Source organism: Pongo abelii, chromosome 23 (assembly GCF_028885655.2).
Source record: "Pongo abelii isolate AG06213 chromosome 23, NHGRI_mPonAbe1-v2.0_pri, whole genome shotgun sequence".
In the NCBI taxonomy this organism is placed as follows: domain Eukaryota; kingdom Metazoa; phylum Chordata; class Mammalia; order Primates; family Hominidae; genus Pongo; species Pongo abelii.
In genome coordinates this window covers 31,828,388-31,848,293 of record NC_085929.1, presented here as the reverse complement: position 1 = coordinate 31,848,293, position 19,906 = coordinate 31,828,388, and the positions used below count along the sequence as shown (strand labels likewise).

General features: G+C 47.1%; 1 protein-coding gene across 2 annotated transcripts in view; it reads right to left on the bottom strand.

Moving 5' to 3' along the window:
• The window catches only part of GRK3 (G protein-coupled receptor kinase 3), a 274,428-nt gene that overhangs the window by 246,002 nt on the left and 8,520 nt on the right, over window positions 1-19,906 (bottom strand). The window lies entirely within an intron of this gene.

The following is a 19,906-nucleotide window of genomic DNA, read 5'->3' as shown; positions in this document are numbered from 1 at the left end:
ACTCACGCATCCATCTACCCATCCACCCACCCTTCCACCCACCTTTCCATCCATCCATCCACCTACCCATCCACCCATCCACCCACCCATCCACCCACTCTCCCACCCATTCAACCACCCATCCACCCATCCATCCATTTTTCTCTGTCCACCAACCCATCCAGCCTTTCACGCACCTTTCCATCCATCCATCCACCCATCCATCTACCCACCCATCCACCCACCCATCCATCCATCCACCCACTCACCCACTCTTCTACCCACCCTTCCACCCATTCATCCATCCATCCATTCATCTATCCACCCATCCACCTACCCTTACACCCACCTTTCCACTCATCCATCTAACCATCCATCCACACACCCATCCACTCACCTACCCATTCATCCACCCATGCATCCACCCATCCATTCATCTATGCATCTCTTCATCCACCCATCCACACTCCCATTCACTCACCCACCCATCTGCCCATTCATCCATCCATTCACTATTTATTGAGTGCCTTCTATGTGCCTGGCACCATGCCAGGAATTCACTGATGAACATGATCCATTAGAAATCTGCCCTTGTCAGCCGGGTGCAGTGGATCACTCCTGTAATCCCAGCACTTTGGGAGGCCAAGGTGGCCGATCACAAGGTCAGGAGATCGAGACCATCCTGGCCAACACAGCGAAACCCCGTCTCTACTGAAAAAAAATACAAAAAATTAGCCGGGCGTGGTGGCGGGCACCTGTAGTCCCAGCTACTCGGGAGGCTGAGGCAGGAGAATGGTGTGAACCCGGGAGGCAGAGCTTGCAGTGAGCCGAGATCGCGCCACTGCACTCCAGTCTGGGTGACAGAGCGAGACTCTGTCTCAAAAAAAAAAAAAAAAAAAAAGAAGAAATCTGCCCTTGTCAAGTTTACACTCTGGAGGGGTGTTCAGACAATAAGTAAACAAAGCAATAAATATTACAATGGCTTTTTGGGTAGGTATATTAAGCCATTGCCCAGGGGGTGCAATTTGAGCACCTTTTCTGGATAAAGCAGTTACAGGCACGTGTTATCTTCTAATTTAATTCTCATTACTACCTAATGAGGTTGCTACTATTAATATTCATGTTTCACAAAGAAGCAAGCAGACTCAGAGTAGTGAGGTAACGTGCCTAAGGTCACACAGCTGGCAAGCATCAGAGCTGCGATTGAAACCCAAGTGTAGCCACTGATCATGGTGGAGCATCAGGAGGAGAAATTACTGCATTCAGGGCCTTCTGCCTCTTTTGTTCTGGGCCTTGTAGCAATGTTGGGGCCATTGACACACAGGGGTCTCACTCACACAATCACACTCCTTGCACCTGCTCTTGGTCTGATGACTCAGATACTCAGGAAATGGGATAAACTTTAACCCAGCTCATCCTTGCTGGGCCCCAAGACAGCCATGCCTTCTGCTGGGCTCACATCTCTGTCACTTGCTCAGGCCTTCCATCAGCAGGGCAGCCACAGAGTTTCAGAAAAGATCTTCTGGATGTAAACAGAAAAAGCACCTGTGAGTAAAGGGATGGGCGGCCACCTCTGGGCTCATAAGAGCACCAAAGAGTCTGGACTCAGGTGTCTACACTGCCATAGATTTGCTGTGTGACCCTGGGCAAGTCACCACCTCCCTTTTGATCTTTGTTCCCTTTCTGTGCTGCCTGCTGGTGGGGCTTGTGTCTGCTACAGTCACTCATCCAGATGTTTCTGAGAACCTTCTATGTCCCAGGTTTTGTGACAGCCCCCAAAGAGCAACTAAGCACAGAATTATAGTTCCAAGAGACAGGCCACAAGGTGCTATGATAATGTAAAATGGGTTGGCTTGATCTGGATTAAAGGCTACAAAGGACTTCCTGGGGGAGTGACATTTCACCTGAGACTTAAAGGAGGATTAGAAGATAACTAGGTGCAAATATGGAAAAGGGATTCTTGGCCAGAGGAACCAGCATCTGCAAAGGTCCCAACATGGGAAAGAGCTTGCTGAGTCAAGGACCCGGGAAGTCACCCACGTCGCTGGCACCCAGAGTGAGAAGCATACAGTGCAGGACAAGCATAGGGAGGTCAGGGGCTGGGTTTTGCAGGGTCTTGGAGACAGCAGTGGGATTTGGGACCCTGAGCAGAGGGAGGTGGGGAGCAAGTAAGCTCCAGGGAACCTAGATATGCATGAACTAGGCTGTGTAGACCCACTTTTTGGGCTGGGGGCTGCACAGAAGGCAGTCAGGTGGGACATTGGAGCTTCAGAAACAGACTTAACCTACTTCATAATATTGCCAGGACTAGATTGTGTAAGAGAGCATGGGTTAGTGGATAGGAGGATGTGGGTCAATAGCTTTAAGTAGACCCTGGAAATTTACCCTACGGGAGGGCAGGGCTCAGACCTTTGTGTGAGCAGCTATGTAATTTGTTTATCCCTTCGGTTTGAGCATCCTCTTGGCCAAGGGTCCTAATCTTCAGTTAGAGCTCTGTCAATTGCAAGTAGCAGAGAACCTGGCCTGAGAAAAGGGAATTTATTGGCTTCTGTGTTTGAATAGCCCAAGGGCAGACCTTCAGGTATGGCTTGATCCAGGGGCTTCACTGATATCACCAAGATCCTGTTTCTCCACTTCTCAACATGACTTCCTTGGATTTGACAACATGTGCAGATCCCTCAACAAAAATGGCATTGACAGCTCTGTATTCCATCTTCATCCCTCCAAGAGCCTGAGAAAAGAATCCGCAGGCTCTTCTTAGGACTTCAGGCCATGCACAGACTCTGATGGACCCATACTTAGACTAGTCAGTGGCCAGAGAGACAGGATGCGCTGGTTGGCTTAGTTTAGGTCCCATGTTCCACTACTCATATCCAGGGTGGAGATGGCTTCCTTGAAAGCATAGAGAATGAATGTGAGTGAGGGGGGTTCCCACTCTAGCAATACTGGGGCATTGTTGCCACAGAAAAGGGAGAGGTAATAAGCTGGATGAGAAGAGCCACATATGTCTATCATACGGAGGGGCCCATGATCGCCTGGGGGTAAGAGCATTCTGGGGCCTACCTGGGGAGTGGAAAAGGTTGTCTCAGCATTGCTAAGCTTTGAGATAAGGGTCAGGGCTAGGAGTCAGTCAGGAAGACAAAGGAAAGAGTCAAGGAGAGGTACAGTCACTAGAAAGCAGAGACCTGGAGGAAGTGGGGGAGGTCAGGGAAGACTCACAGCATGTATCAAGTTCTGAGTGTACAGATGTGATATGAAGAGCTTTGCGTGTCACAGGGAGGGTGCCCACACTGATCCAGGATGGTACGGGGATGCTCATCTTCAGTCCCACTTTCCCACTCTAAGTATCTGGGGAGTTTCTCTCCATGACCTGCCAGTGTATAGAGGTCTCCTATGGCTTCAAACATTGGAGAGTGGAAGTCTGAGAAGATGAGTGGAAGGGCCTGGGTCTCCCTCTGTGTAGGCTGTGGGCTGCCATTGGCCTTTGTTGCAGATGGATGAGCACAGATGTGTTCCATGAGCACAGAGAGAGAGAGAAACAGGATCCTGTTGACATTTGAGCCCCTGGATCAAGCCATACCTGAAGGTTGTCCACCTACTGGGCAGGCAATATAAAATTATCTCTGGGTACCCAGGTGCTTCCTTCCCAGCCGTCCAGCCCTCCACTTATGAATCTGGCACTTCCTGGACAGCAGCCACACTCTTGGACCTCTTTTCAGTCTGAGACCCACTTTCCCCATCCCTTCCTTCCCAGACCCTTGTACTCTTAAGGTGACCCTATGTCCTGGTTTCCCTGGACTGTTTTCATGTCTATTGTCCTTGTGTAATGCTTCAGAGTGCCTCTTTCATTCTCTAAGTATCTTGCTTTGGATAATAAATAACAGTCACTTCACACATCCCTCCATTCTGACGTTCCTGCTCACTTCCTTTCTCACTGCAGACCTTACGGGCCTGAGAGCTGTTAAAACTCGAACCAAAATTATCAGCAACAACAACAAAATCCATTCTCTCTCTACCAATGCAGGAGAGACTTAGCCTTTGACAATACCTCTCTGAGGTTTGTTTACATCCAGGCCTGGCAAAAGGCCCTTTCTGCAAGGATATGTGACAGGTGAAATGATTCCTTCTGAAGGAGAAGAAGAAAAAAAAGAATTCTCACATCGAAACAGCTTCAGTCCTGAGGGTTTCCCTGCCTCCACCCCCTCCATGTTCCTGCACCCATTCATTCTTACAATAAACCCCTTGTTTTAAGGTAGCTTGTTTGGGTCTCTTTTTTCCTGCAACAAAAAGAGGTGTACCTAAAATAGGCCAGGGCCTGGGCCAATGGCCAAATTTAGATGAAAAACTGGGTCAGGCAGGAGAGGGAGCAGCAGGCTGGGAACTTTGAGTATTGGGGCTAGACAGCTCCTGCTGATGGGGCACTTCCTCTGTGCCAGCCCATTAATTTGTTAACTAACAAAATTAATCTTATTTAATTTTCTTACTGTCCTTTGAGGTAGGGACTGTTATCTACAGTTGATAAAGAAGAATACTGAGGCTCAGAGAGTCAGGATTTGGGTATCCTATCCCAGTCCTCTCCATCCAAGATCTGCAGGTTGGGGCACCAGGACAGACTTCCAGAATACAAAAGGGTAGTGGGAATCTTGGCCATCTGGCATGGAGACGCTCAGCCTAGCATGGCCCAAGCTGGAACTCTTTTGCACAAACAGGTCTGTAGCTTTCTTCATCATTTTTAAGTGAATTTCAGGAGTGTGGAACAGCCAGAGATCATTGTTTTAGCTCAAATGAATTTAAGCAAGATACGGAAAATGTAGTTAGATCCAGGTTCTCACGTGCTATTGACCCATGTGGCTGGCACTCAGTTCTCTCTCCATCTCTCTTTCGTGTGTTACTCCCTCTACTAGGTACAAAGAATGGTCGCAGGCAGTCCCAAGCTTCATCCTTACAGCTTGTAATCCATAAGGTCGGTCGGTCGGTCGGTCTGTCTGTCTGTCTGTCTGTCTATCTGTCTGTCTGTCTGTCTGTCTATCTATCTATCTATCTATCTATCTGTGGCTCTCCCTCAGCATCCATATAGAAATCCAACTAAGGATTTGGATTGGCTCTGCTTGGGTCACATGTTCACCTCAGGACCAATCACTGAGCCCAAGAGGACATTGACATGGGTGCCAGGATTGGCTCAGCCTGGTCATAGGCCCTCGGCTGTGGTGAGGAGGGCAGACAACAGTGATTAACAGCCTCTGGGGAGTGAGGGAGGAATGGTTTCATCAAGGAAGGGACGCTAGTGGTCAAAATCAATACATCCACCATGCTTCAAAAGATATATAGCAGGGATACCTAGTTTAAAAGTTTTTAATGTGTATTTCATTTTGCTTTCCTGAGTACAGATTTTTATCTCTACCACCCTAGGCATCCATTAGTCTGGGTGAGATTAGAATTTATTACAGAAAATGCAAAGAGAAAGACAGAAGTGATGTTAAGCTTTAGACATCAAAATTAGATTATGTACCAGACGATAGCCTTAAGGAAGAATTCTACAGGTTCCTCACCTTTGAGCTTATGAATAATTGTGCCAAACATCTTAGAACACAGAGTTTGTCTGTGGATTGCAGGGTCTGTCCCATCTGCCTAAAACCACTGGGTACCCCTGATAAAGAGAGGACATGATGGAGGTCAGGAGATTGAGACCATCCTGGCTAACGGTGAAACCCCGTCTCTACTAAAAATACAAAAAATTGGCCGGGCGTGGTGGCAGGCGCCTGTAGTTCCAGCTACTCGGGAGGCTGAGGTAGGAGAATGGCGTGAACCCAGGAGGCGGAGCTTGCAGTGAGCCGAGATAACGCCACTGCACTCCAGCCTGGGCGGCAGAGCAAGACTCTGCCTCAAAAAAAAAAAAAAAAAAAAAAAAAAGAGAGAGAGAGAGGACGTGATGTAGTGTAAGCAGAAGAAATGTCTGCCTGTTTTCTGACTTCTCCAATGATATTTCTCTATAACATCCATCAATGATTATTATTTCTCTTTAAACGTGTTTTTAAATGTTTAAAACAAATAGGAGAAGATATTAGAACACATAACTTAGACACTGATGGTTAATTTTATGTGTCAGCATTGTGGGGAGAAGTGGGAGCAAAATGGGGAAATCCTGTTCCCATATTTCTCTATAACATGCATCAATGATTATTATTTTTGAGCACCCACTGTCCCCCTCAGGCATTGTGCTATGAGAGAGATCATTTGTTGTTTCACTATCCCTATGAAATAAGCATTTCTATCATTCAAACTGTTGGTTGTGAGCAAGTTCTATCAAACAAAATGTGTTTAAAACAAATAAGGGAAGGTAGCCAGGTGTGGTGGTTCACACCTGTAATCCCAGCACTTTGGGAGGCCGAGGTGGGTGGATCATGAAGTCAAGAGATCAAGACCATCCTGGCCAACATGGTGAAACCCCATCTCTACTAAAAAAGTACAAAAATTAGCTGGGTGTGGTGGCATGCCCCTGTAGTCCCACCTGCTTGGGAGGCTGAGGCAGGAGAATCACTTGAACCCAGGAGGCAGAGGTTGCAGTGAGCAGAGATCGCACCACCGCACTCCAGCCTGGCAACAGACCAAGACTCCATCTAAAAAAAAAAAAAAAAAATAGGGGATGGTATTAGATCATATAACTTGGGACACTGTGATGGTTAACTTTATGTGTCAACTTGACTGAGCCACAGGGTGCCCAGATATTTGGTCAAACATTATTCTGGGTGTGTCTGTGAGGGTGTTTTTGGATAAGATTAACACATGAATTGGTAGACTGAGTAAATTTTCTTCCCTGATATGGGTGGCTCTCATCCAATCCATTAAAGGCCTGAATAGAACAAAAGGCTCATACTCCTACAAGTTAGAGGGAAATTTTCCTGACTACTGGCATTGAGCTGGGACACTGATCTTCTCCTGTCTTCCAAATCAAACAAAAACATGAGCTTTTCTTGAGTATCCAGCCTGCTGGTTCTTGAATTGCTGCAATCTCATACAACTTTAAGCTGGGTGTGGTGGTGCACACATGTAGTCCCAAGCTACTTGGGAGGCTGAGGCAGGAGGATCACCTGAGCCCAGGAATTTGAGGCTGTAGTGAGCAATGATCACACCACTGCACTCCAGTCTAGGTGCCAAAGTGAGATTTTAACTCTTTGAAAAAAAACAACTTAAATGAATGGGAAACTGCTTCTTATAGATGAACAAAGAAAGTGTATTTTGAGGTGGAATCTACTGCTGGTGAAGATGCTGTGAACATCGTTGATATGACAACAAACATTTAGAATATATATATATACACACACATATATACACACACACACACACACACACACACATATATATATATATACACATATATATATATTTGAAGTGGAGTCTCACTCTTTGGCTCAGACTGGAATGCAGTGGCACAATCTTGGCTCACTACAACCTCCGCCTCCCGGGTTCAAGTGATTCTCTTGCCTCAGCCTCCCAAGTAGCTGGGACTACAGACGCCCACCATCACACCCAGGTAATTTTTGTATTTTTAGTAGAGATAGGGTTTCACCATATTAGTCAGACCGGTCTCAAACTCCTGACCTCAGGTGATCCACCCACCTCGGCCTCCCAAAGTGCTGAGATTACAGGCATGAGCCACTGCGCCTGGTCACGTTTAGAATATTTCATACACTTAATAGCTAAAGCAGCAGCAGGGTTGGAGAGGATTAACTCCAATTTTGAAAGAAGTTCTACTGTGCATAAAGTGCTATCAAACAGTATCATATGCTTCCGCAAAATCTTTAACGAAAGAGTCCATCAATGTGGCCAACTTTATTGTTGTCATATTTTAAGAAACTGCCACAGCCACCCCAACCTTCAGCAACCACCACCCTGATGAGTCAGCAGCCATAAACATCGAGGCATGACCCTCCACGAGCAAAAAGATTACAATTTGCAGAAGGCTCAGATGATTGCTAGCAATTAAGTATTTTTAATTAAGGTATGTACAGCGGTTTTTAGGCACAACGGTATTGCACACTTAATACACTACAGTATAGTGTAACTTTTATGTGCACTGGGAAATCAAAAATTCCTATGACTCACTTCATTGCAATATTTGTTTTATTGAGGTGGCCTGCAACCAAACCTACAAGATCTCTGAGTTATGCCTGTGTATATTATTTGGAGAACATTGACTAGTACAGATACTCAGCTGGAATTCTGGATACGCTTCAGGTATGGCTTGATCCAGGATCTTTAACAATGTCATTAGGCTCCACTATCTCTTGCCAGGTCTTAGACAAGAGTTATTCATATGGTACATGTGATGGGTGACACTGGCAACCCTGGCTCATGTCCTAAATGTAGCCACCTTAAGAAAGAAAGAACATCTCCCTATATTCACCTGATTGGCCTCCCTTGGGTCATGTGTCTATTCCTGAACCCATCACTGTGATCCAGGGATGTGATACAATGGAAGGGCACCAGGATTGATAAAACCTGAGGAGTCCAGGAAGAGTCCTATAAAGCAAGCCTGAGAGGACCACAAGGATGGGTCAAGTAGGCACTGTGACTATGCCCGTTTTACAGTTGAGGAAACTGGCCCAGAGTGTTTAAGTGATTGGCCAGGTACAAGTCTCAAAGCTGGTAAACATCAATGCCAGGATTTAAGCCCAGGCCTCTCCACAGGGCCTTAATTCCTTCTCCATACTACCTCTCACCCTTTAGTCCTGGCCAAAAGCCAAAATCTTCCAACACCCCAATCCCTGGTCCTCACATGCAGGTGCCCCCCCTGCACCTGGCACATAGTAGGGGTGCAGTAAGCTTAAGTACCACCCCTGCAGCTGGACACAGCCCTCAGTGCCTTGCTACAGGCAGCTCTGTCTAATCTGCCCCATCAGATCTTCATTTGGATCTTTCTCCCTGCCTCAGCTCTGAGAAGGAACCCAAGTGACCAGCTGAGCCTGCCAGGCAGTTGGCATCAGTCCCCACCCAGCTGTCCCCATCCTCTGATACATTTTTATTCCTTTTGAGAACTACCCAATTTAGGCAGCTCAAAAACAGATGTTTCTTAACAACTATAGTTTCCATGGGTATTTTTGGTTCTCTAATCTTGGTAAATTGTTGGGATTTTGCTGGTTCTCTGGGGAGAAGACAAAGCTGCTTCCATCCAAGCCTCGCTTGTTATGATGGGCCTTGCTATGGCAGCAGTGAGTTGGCAGAATATTTAGACACAGCATTCATATCTATTGCTGCAAGCAACTTTACCCCAGAACTTGGCAACTTAAAACAATAAACAGTTGTTGTCTCACAGTTCCTGTGGGTCAGAAATTCAGGAGCAACTTTAGTCTGAGCAGTTCTGACTCTGGGTCTCTCATCAGGTTGCAGTCAGGATGTCAGCTGCAGCTGCAGTCTCATCTGAAGACTGAACTGGGGCTGGAGGAGCTGCTTCCAAGATGGGCCACTCACACAGCTGCTGGCTGGAGATCACAGGTCCTCACCACATGGGTCTCTCCATTGGGCTGCTTGTGTATCCCCACAACATGGCAGCTGGCTTCCCTAGAGTGGGTGATCCTCAAGAGAGCCAGGAGGGAGCCACAATGTCTTTTATGACCTTGCCTTGGAAGTTGCACACCATCACTTCCACTTTGTTCTATTAATTAAAAGGGAGTCAGTAAGGCTAGCCCACACTCAAGAGATGTAGAATTAGGCTCCATCTTTTGAAGGAATTATCAAAGACTGTGCGAACATATTTTAAACCAGCACAGACAATATGATATAATGCAAAACTTGCCTCCAATTCTTTACCCTTCTTTGTATTCTCACCCTTACCAAGCGACTTTGCAGTTCCTCCCATTAAAAGAACAGAGTACCATTTCGCACCTATTGACACTGGGTTTGGCCCTGTGACTTGCTAGGTCAACAGAATGAGGCAGGAGTGACCCTGTGTGGTCCTGAGTCTAGGCCTCAAGAGACTTTGTGTGTTTCTGCTCACCCCCTTGCACTCCTGCCATGAGCAGGAGGGGAATATGCCAAGGCTAGTCCACTGATCCCAGGAGAGGATGAGAGGCACATGGATGAGCACACAGCTGCCCAGCTGAGCCCAGCCTGGCTCAGCCAACCCACATTAGACATGCGAGCTAAATCAACACTTACTGTCCTACAGCACAGAGATTTGGGGGATTGTTTGTTACACAGCATTACCATCACCACACTTAACTAACAGAGGCATGTGGGCTTGAAAGTCAGCCAGTCTTGGCTTCAAGTGTCAGCTCCCCCACTCATCAGCCACGAGACCCTGGACAAAGCACTTCACTTCCCTGAGCCCCCAGCGACCTCATCTGTAAAATGGGTATCATGACATCACCTCTCTCATAGAGACTTTGTGATGATTAAGATCATGCCAGTAAAGTGCTTTGAGCACCATCCTGCCCCATTGTGATTATTAGGAATGACACATCTGGGCCTATTTTCCCAATATTGATGTGCAGCCAAGGGTAGGATTAATTCTCTAGCTCAGACACCTGCTATAGCTCCCTAGTTCCAGGTTCTCCAGTGTGGTCTCCCAAGGCTCCCTTCCTCCTCTCATGCTCATTGACCACTCACCCTCAGTCTCTTACCAAACAGCCAGGACAGGCGGCTGATGAACATCTTGGACCCAGAGCTCCAGCCCCACACACCCGTGAGCTTCCCTCCACACCAGGCCACCTCATTGTCCTGGCTCAGTTCCTATGAGACTGTGGGACAGTCTCTAACCTCCCTGGGCAACCCATGTAGGGGTGAATGGCACAGGCTATAGAGTCAGCCACATTGGGCTCTGAATTCTGCCTTCACCACTTACCAGCTGGGTGACTTTGGGAAGTGATTGTACCTCTCTAGACTTCTGTTTACTCACCTGCAAAATGGGGGTCATTATAATACTTAGTTTATCAGGTAGTTGTGGGAATTTGATACTATCAGACATATAAAATCATTCTCCTACGCCAGGCATGTTTAAAGTGTAAGTACTGGTAGTTAGCTAACATTGACTACGACTAACAATAATGTCTCCATCTGTGAATGAAGGGGCTGGATTTGTCTGAAGTTTCTTTGGACACTGACGTTGGAAGCGTAAGCTGAAGGGTTTCTGTGTGTGGGAGGACAAGGAGAAGAGTCCCCATGGACGGAATTCCAGGTTGTCACTTCCAACACTGTTATCTGCTTTACATACTGGGATGCTTTATGTGAGGTTATCCAGGAAACAATTTCTTTGCTTAAAAAAAAAGTTTGAGGCCAGGTGCAGTGGCTCATGACTATAATCCCAGCACTTTGGGAGGCTAATAGGGGCAGATCACCTGAGGTCAGGAGTTCGAGACCAGCTTGACCAACATGGTGAAACCCCGTCCGTCTCTACTAAAAATACAAAATTAGCAGGGCGTGGTGGCGCATGCCTGTAATCCTAGCTACTTGGGAGGCTGAGACAGGAGAATCGCTTGAACCTGGGAGGCGGAGGTTGTGGTGAACCAAGATTACACCATTGCACTCCAGCCTGGGCAACGAGAGCTAAACTCCATCTCAAAAAAAAAAAAAAAAAAAAAAAAAAAGTCTGGAAACCACTGGATCAAGTGGTCTTTAAGGGCCTTCCCGGCTTTCCCTTTTGGGATTTCACTGCAAGAAGCCAACTAAAGGCTGAGCAGTGGGTACAAGGGACTGCAGCACTTAAGTTCAGCCTCCAGAAACTTCAAGGGCCAAGCAAAAGTCATTCCCTGGCTGCAGGCATGGTGCAGGGCTCCAGGCATGGTGCAGTGCCTCTATGATCGCCACCCCCCGGAACACCCACTCTCTGATGGCTTCTGTCCTCCAGACCTCGCCATGCTCTGTTTCCTTTTGTGTATTTAAAACCCGCTTCTTGGCTCCCAGCCACAGTCTGCTAGAAGTTAACAATGTGGAGCAGGGAGGTTGAAGATGCAAATCAAATAAACTCCCTGAACTGAAACCCCAGCAGTAGGAATCTTCAGAGGGCTGGCTGGTTCGGGGAGTGGGCTTTCCAGCTCCCTGTCTTTTTTGATCTTTCATTAAGAGCTTGTTTTGATTCTGTGGTTGCTATGATACGGGAGCATTTGGTGGCTGTTTCTAAGAGGCCACGTGGATGACTGTGTCTGTTCCATCTCATCACAAGAACACAGTGGGTGGCCAAGCTTGGAGGCTGAGTGAGGAGGGTAGGATTGGAGGTCAGGGACGGGGGCTGTGTAATGGGGTCTGCAGGAGGAACTGGGCTAGCTCCAAGGTGTGGCAACCACAACCACTGGGACCCACCCCAGGGACATTGCCTGCAGAGTCTATTCACCTCTGACACACTGGGTGACCTGCAGAAAGTCTCTCCACCTCTCCGAGCCACAGTATCCTTATCTGTTGAAGAAGGTGCCTGAATGACATGTGCCTGAATGACCTCACAAGGGTGAGGAAAAGTGGGACAAGAAAAATGAATCCTAGTCGAGTGTCTGTTATAGGCTACACATCATCTCATGTCATCCTTACGACACTGCCATTTCATGGATGTAGAAGGTGAGACCTGGAGCAGTGCAGTGACCTGTTCAAAGTTGCACAGCCTGGGAGACGAGGCTGGGACAGCTCCACTCACACCTCCCATGCTCAATGTTTTTCCATTTTTAATTTTTTGTGGATACATAGTAGGTGTATATATTTATGGGGCATATGATCTATTTTGATAGAGGCATGCAATGCATAATAATCATATCGGGGTAAATTGAATATCCATCCCCTCAAGCAATTATCCTTTGTGTTTCAAACAATCCAATTATATTATTTTAGTTATTTTTAAATGTACAATTAAATTATTGTTGACTATAGCCACCCTGTTGTGCTACCAAATACTAGATCTTATTCATTCTATTTTTTTGTACCCATTAACTATCCCCTCTTTCTCCCCTAACCCCACCCCCCCACCTACCCTTCCTAGTCGCTGGTAACCATCCTTCTACTGTCTCCATAAATTCAATTGTTTTAATTTTTAGCTCCCACAAATAAGTGAGCACATCCCCATGCTCAAGTTTTAACTGCATAATAATTATGTTAAACACCTCATAGTACTAAGCGCTTCACAGATGCTAATAGGTTAATCTCCACAACAACCTCTAAAGGAAGTACTGCTATTATCTCCATTTTTCTGGATGAAAAAACAGTGTCCATAAGTAACTTGCTCAGTTGCTCAGCCCGTAAATTACAGATTTGGAATCTGAACCCAGTCAGCCCAGTTGCAGAGTTCTTGCTCTCGGCACGGTCACAAGGCCCCTCAAGGAGAGGTGAAGTAACATGGCTCCGGATGCGCATGGGCTAATCACGGCAGCATGGTGTACAGCAGCAGCCACTGTAAGCAACGCAAGTGTCCATCAAAACGGGAGTGGGAGGCGGGTGGATCACGAGGTCAGGAGTTCAAGGACAGCCTGGCCAAGATGGTGAAACTTGTCTCTACTAAAAATACAAAAATTAGCTGGGTGTGGTGGTGGGCACCTGTAATCCCAGCTACTCAGGAGGCTGAGGCAAGAGAATCACTTGAACCCAGGGGGCAGAGGTTGCAGTGAGCTGAGATTGCGCCACTATAGCCTGGGCAACACAATGAGACTCCGTCTCAAAACAACAACAACAACAACAACAACAACAAAGAGAGACTGGATTAATAACTTGCATTATACCTATGCAGTGAAACTCTGCACACCAGCTAAGATGAATGATCTAAATCTACTATATGTGGCAATACACAGTTGACCCTTCAAACATGGGTTCGAACTGTATGGGTCCACTTATTCCTGGATTTTCTTCCATCTCTGCCACTCCTGAGACAGCATACCAAAGCCTCCTCTTTTCTTCCTCCTCTGCCTACTCAATATAAAGATGACCAGAAGGAAGACCTTGATGATGATCCACTTCCACTTAATGGATAGTAAATATATATTCTCCTCCTTCTGATTTTCTTAATAACTTTTTCTTTTCTCTAGCTTACTTTATTGCAAGAATACAATATAGAATACCTACAACATACAAAATCTGTGTTGTTGCACTGTTGACAGTGTTGGCGAGTCTTCTGTTCAATGGAAGTTAAGTTTTGGGGGAGTCAAAAGTTACAGGTGGATTTTTGACTGCAGAAAGGAGTCAGTGCCCCTCCCTCCCTCACTGTTCAAGAGTCAACTGTAAATAAGTCTTGGAAACATAATGTTTTTGTTTTTGTTTTTGAGACAGTCTCACTCTGTTGCCCAGGCTGGAGTGCAGTGGCATGATCTCAGCTCACTGCAACCTCCACCTCCTGGGTTCAAGGGATTCTCCTGCCTCAGCCTCCTGAGTAGCTGGGATTACAGGCGCCCACCACCAAGCCCAGCTAATTTTTGTATTTTTAGTAGAGACAGGGTTTCACCATGTTGGCCAGGCTGGTCTCGAACTCCTGACCTCAAGTGATCCGCCCACCTCAGCCTCCCAAAGTGCTGGAATTACAGGCGTGAGCCACCTGGCCTGGCCTTGGAAACATAATGTTGAAGGGAAAATTGCAATTTGCTAAATGAATCATAGAGTTTAACATTTACGATAAGTGTGGAAACAATACTATATATTGTTTGTGGTTAGGCACATGTAGTTAAAGTAAAAAAAAAAAGATACAAAAATTAAAGTAGGAGGAGAAAAGGGAATGGTGTCAGGGAAGTATCCAGCAGGCTTCCACTGTATATGTAACATTTTGTTTCTGATCAAAAGAATCTCTGAAACAAGAAATGGACAAATGTGCTTTGAAAAGTATAAGCTGAGCCCTATGGCTCACACCTGTGATCCCAGCACTCTGGGAGGCTGAGGCAAGGACTGCTTGAGGCCAGGAGTTCAAGACCAGCCATTACTAACATGGCGAAATCCCTTCTCTACTAAAAATACAAAAAATTTACAGGCACACACCTGTAAAGCCAGCTACTCGGAGGCTGAGGCACGAGAATTGCTTGAATCCAGGAGGAAGAGGCTGCAGTGAGCTGAAATGGCACCACTGCACTCCGGCCTGGGTGACAGAGCATGACTCTGTGTCAAAAGAAAGGAAAGGTGCAAAAGATGGGACCACATGGCACACCAAGACTGCTCTGATCACAGGTCCCCCTTACAAGGAATGGGTGCACAGGGAAATCCTGCCCCGTCCTCGGCATGCCCCCGCCTGGACAGCGCAGGTGGTTGGCCTCTGTCACTCAACCAAAGGGAACTGCTTCCAGCCTTTTCCCTCTTTCCCCAACTCCTCACACAAGACAGAGGGAATGTTCCCCAGGGCCAATTGTGCCAGGTGACTCTCTTCCTTAGAATTCTCCCATGGCTCCCCAGTGCCCTCAGAAGCAAGCCCACACTCCTTTCCAGGGTCAACATTTACCTCCACAGCCTGGGCCCTGCTGCCTTGCCAGCCTCACTTGCCACCATTCTTGTTCCCACAACCTGTAGAAGCCACGGTTGCATGCAGAGCCACCTCCATTCCCTCTTGCCCAGTAGTTTTTCTCACCTTGATAATTTTGCATGTGTGACCCCTTGTTCTGGAAAAGGCCCTCACCCCCTGCCAGCCTTGTCGGTCTGATGCCCGGAGTCCTCACCACTATGCACACAGTGCATCCTAGGAGAAGCCCGACAGGCCTTGCCAGGAGATTGGCATCAGCCACCTCTGGATGAAGGAAGGGTGGGCCATTTTCCATGGCCCCATCGTACTTTCCCGCAGTTCCCAGACTTATTATGGTTGTTGTTGTTCACTAACAACTCACATGTACAATCAGTGGTAAAATTCAGCTTCTTTCATTCAAAACCAAATGAATGCCACCAAAATAGCTTCATAAGACAAAAGGACAAAATGACACTTTTCTTCCCACTTAGTTCACAAATGTCCCCTCTGGCTAACCAAAAGGGTACCTGTTCCATCTGCTCTTTCTGTCCTGCCTCCTCCTCCTCCTGAGTTCCCAAAGCCAAAAGATTGCAGGTAGTAAATGCACCCCAAATTCCCCCCGCTTTCTCCTCCCTGAACTAACAATAGGAAGCAAGAAGGTTAGGATCCACCTATGTCTGTGTGTACATGTGTGTATGTGAGTGTATGGGTGCTCACACATGGGTACACAGAAAAAAAAATCTAAATAAAATTCCTTTCCTATTTGTGACCACATATCCTTTTTTTTTTTTTGACACAGGATTTTGCTCTGTCACCCAGGCTGGAGTGCAGAGGTGCGATCTCAGCTCACTGCAACCTCTGCCTCCCAGGTTCAAGAGATTCTTGTGCCTCAGCCTCCCGAGTAGCTGGGCTACAGGTGCACACCACCATGCCCAGCTAATTTTTGTATTTTTTGTAGAGCCAGGGTTTTACCACATTGGCCAGGCTGGTCTCGAAGTCTTGGCCTCAAGAGTTCTACATTTCTAAAAGAGTTCCATTTCTAGTAGAGTTGCTACATATAATACATGTCAAATATTTATCTAATACATATGCACATATTACATGCATATGCATTTCTACGGGTGTGTTTTAGGCACCCAGGTCTCACTGCTTGCCCAATAACAAAGTTCTTCCCTGTGGACCTCTACTTCCCCATCTATAAAATGGGAGACTTGATCCCCTTCATCCCTGATGGTTTATCTGAGTCCGTCTCATGTAGAAGGTGGAGGCAGACACCTACTTTGCATGATTTGTCCTAAATTTTCACCTCCCTGTCTGCAATCCTGCTGGAAATCCCATTAGTGACCCCATCCACTATCCTCTTTGGAAATGTCCTTATCCCTAGTATGAATATCTCTAATTCCCTACAGTTTTCAACCTGGGTTGATTTTGCTCCCAGAAGACACTTGGCAATGTTTGGATACATTTTTGGTCATCACGTGTTGGGGGTTGCTACTGGCCAACTGGCTGGTAGAGGCCGGGGGTGCAGTTAATATCTGGCAGTGCACAGGGCAGCCGCCACCACACATCAAGAGGAGTGAAGTTGATTGCGAGGCTGAGGAGGGCAGATCGCTTGAGCTCAGGTATTCAAGATGAGCCTGGGAAACATGGAGAAACACCATCTCTACAAAAAATAAAAAAGTTAGCGAGGTGTGGCGGTGCATCTGTGGTCTCAGAGACTTAGGAGGCTGAGGCAGGAGGATCACCTGAGCCCAGGGAGGTTGAGGCTGCAGTGAACCCCGATGGTGCCACTGTACCCCAGCCTGGGTGATGTGAGACCCTGTCGCAAAAAAAAAAAAAAAAAATGGTGAAGTTGAGAATGAGTAGCCCTGCCTAGAATGAAAGCATTTATTGGATACTTTTCTTTACACTCTCTAGACTGAGATGGTTGGAGCGTTCTGGTAGTACCCAAAGTAGGAGGAAGCATTACAAGTTTAAAAATGGAGAAATTATGTTTTTATGCAGCAGCTGGGCACCAGGCTATGGATTCATTACTTTGTAGGCCACATGTCCTGCCAAGCAAGCCACATGCACTCTGTTTCCAGATGAGAATGTTGAGACGAGGTTGGTTAAGACACGCAGTTCTGAAGAGTTATTGTAACAGATTCTGGAGTCTGTGCTCTGGAAGGGAGGAATGGGGGTGGCCACTAACTCGAGGAGGGCGAAGCATTTGTGCCTGAACAATGAGTTGTTTTCAGATAGAGAAATTGGCACATGTTGAGAAAACAAGACAAGCTTTTTACCGAGTGCTTGCTTTTCATTAGCATGACAGGTGTCTCCATGGCCTCGTGCTTGGACGTGACTAATTCTAAGGAGTCTTTCCTGTTGGTCAAGTCCTAGTCTCTGGGTTTGACTACTCATTCATTCATTTGATCTTTCATTCATTCAATAAATACCTATCAAGCCTCAACTATATACTGTGCTCTGTGGATATACTGAATGCAAAATCAGGCCTGGCCCTTGCCCTCATAGAGCCTAGGAAAAGAGAAGGAAATGAAATCAAATAACTAAACAAGTACATATAGAGCAACGTGTGTGATTAGGGCTTCCAAAGAGAGGTGAGCAAAGCAGAAAATTGCGCATCAGAAGATTGGCCTGGCCACTGAAGCCGGGGAGGATGCTGGGCTGAGATTTGAAGCCTGCATAAGGGGGATAATTACGTCAGGTGTGGTGGCTCACGCCTGTAATCCCAGCAGTTTGGGAGGCCGAGGCAGGCAGATCACTTGATCTGTCAGGAGTTTGAGACCAGCCTGGCCAACATGGTGAAACTCTGCCTCTACTAAAACAAAAATAGCCTGGCATGGTGGTGTGCACCTGTAATCCCAGCTACTTGGGAGGTTGAGACAAGAGAATCACTTGAACCTGGGAGGTGGAGGTTGCAGTGAGCCAAGATCATGCCACTGCACTCCAGCCTGGATGACAGAGCAAGATTCTGTCTCTAATAATAATAATAATAATAATAATAATGGGGATAATTAGGCAAACTGGGGGAAAATATGTTTCAGGAAGAGAAAACAGCATGTGCCAGAGTCCTGTGGCTGGAGGACTCATCAAGGGTATACAGGACAGAAAAAAAAAGTTTATATACATGGTAGGAAGCTGAAGAGACAAAGCAAGGGCTGGTCCACACAGGTCTTTTCAGTCAGTAATTAGGATTTGTATTCAGAGGGTGAAGGGGAGCCACGGCAGGCTTAAGCAGGAGAGTCTCATGATCAGATTTGCATTTTGAGATCCCTCTGACTTCTGTGTGGGATTTGTAAGGGGACAGAGGGAGTGTAGACAGACCTGTGAGAAGGCTGCTGGGGTTGTGTGAACAAGAGAGGATGCAGACCTGGATCAGGGGATTGCTGAGAAGTGTGTGAATTTAACAGAAATTCATTAGCTCACATGGGTGATGGAAGTTCAGGAGAGCTGCATGAAGAACTCATACACCCTTCTTTTGGGATCTCCTTCAGGACTGCCCTGCCAAGGCTCCCAGATGCCCGCGGCCATCACCAATTAACTCCCCTGCTCGAGATGGGGAGCAAACATTTGGTTTTAGGAAGCCGCTATTGTGGTGGTCTTCGGCTCTGACTTGGGCCTGGCTTCCAGCCCGGATTCCCTGCAGAGCCTGTCCGGGGCAGCCACAGGACGCCAGGACTCTCAGCCCTGTACATGCAGGGGGCTTCAAAGGCCACAGCAAAGGGGAGGCCCAGAAAGAGCTATTTCAGGCTTCCTATTTTTAAAGCCAGGGTCAGGGTGCCCTGCCCACCACCACCATTTCCAGTACTGGAAGCTTCAAAAACTTCACCTCCCTCCAGCCCAGCACCAGAGACAGGCTCCGTGCACAGGGCTGTGCAGTGACCATGGGCAGCCAGGAGAGAGGCCTCCAGCATGGGTGGAGGAGGTTTTCGAATGCTGTGATGCAAGAAAAGCCAGAAAGGTTGACCACCCTGGGTGGGATAGAGCCCTGGGTTCAAACCCGGCTTTTTCATTTTCCACCAGCATGGCCTTGAGCAAATCATCTGCCCCTTTCTGAGCCTCAGGGGCTCCCCTAGAAAATGGGAATAAGCCACAGGCGGTCATAGGTGGAAGCGTGAGGACATCAGCCAGCAATCACTTAATAAATGCCTCCTGTGAGCCTGTCATGGTACGCGGTGGTGGTGACGCAATGGTGAACAAGATGTGCTTCACTGAGCTTTCATTCTAACAGGGAAACCAACATTAAAGAAAAATTGAAGGCTGGGGGCCGTGGCTCATACCTATAATCACAGTGCTTTGGGAGACTGAGACGGGAAGATTGCTTGAGCTGAGCCCAGGAGTTTGAGACCAGTCTGGGCAACATAGCGAGACCCCACCTCTACAAAAAATAAAAATAAAAAATTATCCGGGCATGATGGTGCACACCCGTAGTCCCAGCTACATGGGAGGCTCAGCCAGGAGGATCACTTGAGCTCAGGAGATCAGGGCTCAGTGAGCTGTGATGGCACCACTGCTCTCCAACCTGGGCAAGAGTGAGACCCTATC